Genomic DNA, 6,000 nt, shown 5'->3' on the forward strand with positions numbered 1-6,000 from the left:
AGGAAAAATATTTGAAAGAATTAATCGATAGCGATAAGCGCTGATTGAGGGAAACCCATTTCCCACCGGGGTAAGCGGAGACTATGGAATTCAATTCGCTTTGATCCTGACACACTTCAGTAACTTCCTCCACATTCATCAATCGTTTCATACAGAGGTTCAGAGGTTAACACGCTACATTCTGATATTTATTAGGTAAGTACCCAGGTACCCTAGACGTAATGTTGCGAACGTTATATTTTATCATGGACGTGTCATGTCTACTTCACAGCGACATGTGTTAGATACGCAATTGGCAGCACGTATCATAAAGATCAACAGTATCACGCCTCGTATCAAACTATGACTAAACTGGCTATCACGAAGCAGTTGCAGGTCATGACCTATATATATGTATATTGCATAGGCTCTAATATATTACGTAGAGCCTATTCTTGGACACATGTTTGCAGGTAAAAGGCAGTCTCAAAAAATCACTGTACTGTTAGTCAATGGGCAAGTTCTCCTGTTTTGAGTGGCTTCCGGCTATGTTTTGAAATGTAATAATTACTGCTTATCCACTATATCAGTCTAGTAGGTTTTCTTAATAAATTTATATTGTCTAGTTGGATGAATCGCCTAATTGTTCCGAGCTACTATGCCAAACACCTTCACCAACCCTAGATCACCGTGTTGGAGATGCTCCATACCATACCCCTTTCGGTTGATTAGGGGGAAGCCGTATACAGAACCCTGTGTATAGGCTATTTTATGTTTAAGTTTATGTCTCGCTAACTTAAGAGCCATGTTCTTGTCGGTGTAGCATTCTCCATGTAAATTTTTAGGGTAAAATAGTAGTTTCCCCCTTGCCTTCCGCCCCGCAGTACTCTGTTTGACGCGAATGGAATGGCGCCCAGAGTAGTCTCTTGCGAAGCCGTACTAGGACTCCTATCTTCCACCTTTGACTAGTACTGACAGTTACTACTGCCCTCTGTCAGCTTCCAGGTTACAGTCCCTATGACTTGCCTCTTCCGACCTGCATTACCGTACCGATGGCTCTCATCTCCTCCTCTGCAACTTCTTCACTCATCTCCCTGGGCAAGGGTTATGCTCCGTAGGTCTGGATCCCTATCCGAACTCAGCCACCATCTCACTCCGGCCTACTGAAGTAAGAGTCGCCACGGCAAGGACACGTCGAACTGGAATCGGCCCAGTGGAGGACAGAGAAGATGACTCTGTCCCCCTTGGGGCCGGGATTCAATTCCTAACCCTATGTATAAATAATAAAATGAGAATGATGGCATTACTTCATATTTGTTGTTGCGAAAAGACTAGTACAAAGAAAAAGATTAAATATATAATATATGTCAGATTTAGTTAAATTCCTTTAACTGCACAATCACCATAAAGAGTCGAGTACCTACATTCAGTTTTAAGCATAATTTTATGACTCTACCGGCAATCTAGAGGCTCGAATCAAATGGCGCTTGCACTAAATCATTCATTGTTTGCTCAGAGATATTAAGATAAATGAGATAGATCGTTGATAACTAGACCGCAAGTAGCCAAGGTTAGTAGTTTATCTTCTAGGGTTATTATATGATTGGTGCTCTTAGTTTAGCCGGAGTTTGATTAGAATTTCGATTATTATCTAACATTGAGGTCGATTGTTTTGAACAAAGACCCATTAAGGAATTGCTGTTTTTATTTGTTTGACAATCATGTTGCTGTCTTAAAAAAAACAACATAATAGATAATTTATTGCACACACACGAAATATAAGATAGGTACTTACCAACAAAAACAAAAGAGTAATAAATACTACAATAGGCGGTTTTAGCTGTCAAAGCGGACATCACAACATCACATTTCATCTAAAAAAGCAATATTGCTATTTGGCATTTGTTTGCATTGCGCACTTAATTTCATATGCGCAAATAAAAAGATGAATTGGTGAATTGGGATGTGGCTTTTTTAACCCCTCCGTCCCCATTTTAATTATATCACTCAAATAGCTCTTAAAAACTAAAACAGGCACAATATAGCCCTCCAATGCGAGTGATGGTGTCTGTGGATGAAGTATAGTAGGTAACTGAGTACGTAACGTTGTGAAGAAGCATAATTCTTCGTGTAACATACTGGTTCCACGTTTGTTTATACCGAACCCCGTTTAGTATGGTACAATATCAATCGAAAGTGAAAGTGATCAAGTTGCACAATAAAATGTATGTATTAGAACACATAATATACTTACAAAGTAAAATATATCGGGGCATAAAATTATATATATATATACGCTTCTATATGAGACGCACGATACTTATATAGCCTATCGATGAATAAAGATTTGTATCTCATCTTGTAAAAGAGCCGTGGTAGCCCAGTTGGTAGAACGTTTGACTCTCAATTTGAGGTCGCAGGTTCGAATCCCATTATATGATTATCGAACTAGTTTTCGAATTCATGTTTGGATCATAAATTATTATTACGTGCTCAGCAGTGAAGGAAAACATCCTGAGGAAACCTACATTCCCGAGAAATGCAATTCGGAGGTTTGTGACCTAACCTATTTGTAACCGTCGGACGGTCAGACAGGCAGTCGCTTCTATAAAAACCCGGACCTATCAAATCTTGAGGTTAGGTAAGGGGACCTTGTGAAAAACGGGATAACGCTGGGGATATGATGACTATGATCTCATCTTGTAACAACACTTACAGTAAAGAAAGATATAGAGACAATAAAATTAAAGAAAGAAAGAAAGAAAGAAAGAAACATTTATTACTTCCGGACACCACAGACACAGACAGACAGGTACATTACATTTAACACAGGACAGAAACCACACAGAAATCAATAAGTACACAAACAAAAAAAAATAAAAAAAAAAATTACACATACTTAGTACATAAAGCATAAGAGAAAGAGCCTCAAGCCTGTGCTTTCAATTGCAATATATTAAGTACTTATTATTACATTACAACTTCACATAGAAAGACAATTGCAGATAAAATGGGGAAGTCTTTGATCAACATTGGGTCAAACCAAACCAAGTCAAAGTACTATAACGCTTCTGTTTAAGTATATGAGGCATTGGTTTATTTATCTGATCCTATTTAGTGTTAAGCAAAGACCTGCCTTATACAATCCAATTATTACATAGCATCAATCGCTCTTTATAACTAAATTGAATGTCAGCCGATTCTTCAAGTCATTTGAGTTAACAGGCAGAACGTGACAAGTCAATATTTCAAAAAACATATTTCTGCACACAAATCGCTGTGACAGTTGTACAAAGGTTATGTTTAGGCCCTAAACATAGTAAGGGCGATGTCTGGTACATGCGGCAGCGGGCGAGAGAATAAGTGAGTAGTGAACTACGCAGTGGGGCTGGTATCGGAGATTTCAAGAGTTTGTTTTCGCAAGTCGAGCCAGTTGGCCAGAGTGACCTATTTTCTCTTATCGCCTTATTACAAAACGAAGGCTAAAGATAATAAATAGCAGGTTTAAAATATAGTCTGCGCCGCGAAAGAAGTCCCGCGACGACTGCGGCGCTAATATCCCACATTCTGTATAGAACTGAGTATCAATTCATCATCACTAATTTAAGAGCCACGCTCTTGTCGGTGTAGCATTCTCCATTCTAGTCTATCAAATGCCAATTCCTTCACCTCCTTATAAGACACGACGTTCGCTTTATCTTTAATCTGTTCCATGTAAGCTCTTCTTGTTCTTCCCCTTCCTCTCTTTCCTTGTGGCTTCCCTTCTGTGATGTTTTTAATAAATTCGTCGTGTCTTATTAAGTGCCCAATCATCTTGCCTCTTCTGTCCTCAATAACTTTCAATATTTTCCTCTTAATCAATATCAATAGTTGAAGAGTATCAGTTAGTTATATTAAAATACGGACTTCTTTCGTGCCTCGGACTATATTTTAAACCTCAATCAGACGCCGTTTTGTGGTAAGCGGATTAGAGCTTTATGGAAGAGTATTAGCATCGCTATAATACCGGTGTATAACTACATCATTAGGCTTAAGTGACGTCTACTCTCGTAAAGTCCTAGGTCTATTAATCACATGGTCTAAAACTCAATGCAACAACTAAGTATTGGCAGACGGTCTTGGGTAGGTACAGATATTGTTTGTAACATGATTTCATACGGACCTAGCTAAATAGTCTCTATACGTTCTAGATAATTGAGAAAAGCAGCAACCATTCACCAACCACTAGAGTAGGCAATGGTCTGGAACTTTGGAACCTACTTTACCACGCTACCCTTCTACACGTTGCAGCTCTCGAATGGTTGTTTAAGTAAGGGGCGCGGAGGGGACGCTTTTTGACTGGACTGACTTACATATTAAACGTTCCTTTTTACTATTTTGTTCGAATGGTTGTTTAAGAAAGAGAGATGGGGGACAGGACGCTTTTTGACTGCACGAACTTACATATTAAACGTTCCTTTTTACTATTTTAATTTGGAACCCTTTAAACGCGCCCGCTATCGCTTAAAACATGTTTGTGGTCTTACTTGGATATGTGAGGTTACATTTAGTTACATACGGTAAGGTTACAGCAATTCGACGTCGGGTTATGATCGATAATCTCGTTCACGACTTAGCTACTTGTTTGCCACTGAGAACAAACGAGTGGAGTTGCGTAGTTTATTATCGGATTACTGTATGACACATTCTCTTCTCGCCTGTGTATATGTGTTAATACTTGAATCATTGCTATTATTATTGGTAAGTACAGTCTGATTTTATCGAGATGAGCGGGTGTTGCTCCATCACTGTTCCGCTGGTACTTTTAATATTATAAAGAATTGTCACATAAGCAATTTCATTTTTTTGACATAACTTATTGTAGAATTGCTGCAGATGGCATTAACTACTTGGCCGGACGAATGGGGAGCGCTGAGGGCTCTCACTCGGTACAAAAAAGACAACAGTCCTGAGGGTGCCCAGTTGGGCGCGAACCTCGGCTCAGGGCGAGGGATAAGCAATGACAATGATCATAATAAAACCATATCCTCCTCTAGCATGAAAAATGTATATTTTTTTTTACTTGTTCTACATTTGCACCTTATGGCATTAGATACTTCGGCGAACCAATACAGAGCTCTGAGGCTCTCTCAATGTATAAGTGCATACATACTAAACCTATGATTGTTACGTTACAATGTTCTCAACACCAAGCCAAGGCAACTGTAAGCTTTAGATATAATACCACAGATAAAAAACATTATGCAGGTGTTATTGAAACGAGCAGATATTGTATGGTGATGCGATGACATGCGAGATTAGTTAATAGTTTTACGACGAAGAAGTCCATAGGCGTCTGAATAAGTGGTTCACCTCACTCTTACTTCACGTACATTGGTTACAAAATGCGACATAAAATATTTTGCGATTGATTATACCTATACCTATAGATACTCACTGGGAAGACCTGTTACGGATTAAATTTTAATTGCTCTTGTTATGTAAAGCTGAACATGCCTTAAAGGGATTGTAATGTGCTTGAAGCGTCAAAATATTAAATGAAATAACTAATTACGTTTCATGCATAGTCAATACGAATAACGACCTCTATGGTCCAGTGGTTGAGCGTTGGACTCACGGTACGGAAGTCTCAGGTTCGAATCCTGGTGGTGACAAATCACTTTGTGATCCCTAGTTTGACGTTTGGTTAGGACATTACAGGCAGATGACCCGATTGTCCGAAAGTAAGATGATTCGTACTGCGGAAGGCACGTTAAGCCGTTTGTCCTGGTTACTACTTACTTACTGTTGTAAGTTAGTTAGTTAGTCTTTACATGACAGGGGCCTTTGGCAGCTCATTAACAAACCTGAATACAGGCTTGAAAAACAGTCCGAAAAATAGAACTTAGAATGTTTCATGCTGCTTATTGTTCGTAGGAGTAGACAAAGTGATAATTGCCAATATAAAGTGTGAATGACTGGATTAATTGATCAACTAATTACTTGTGACTCTACCCATCTCGATAAGGATTATTTGTAGAG

This window comes from Pectinophora gossypiella, chromosome 5 (genome assembly GCF_024362695.1).
Source record: "Pectinophora gossypiella chromosome 5, ilPecGoss1.1, whole genome shotgun sequence".
Taxonomy (NCBI): Eukaryota; Metazoa; Arthropoda; class Insecta; order Lepidoptera; family Gelechiidae; genus Pectinophora; species Pectinophora gossypiella.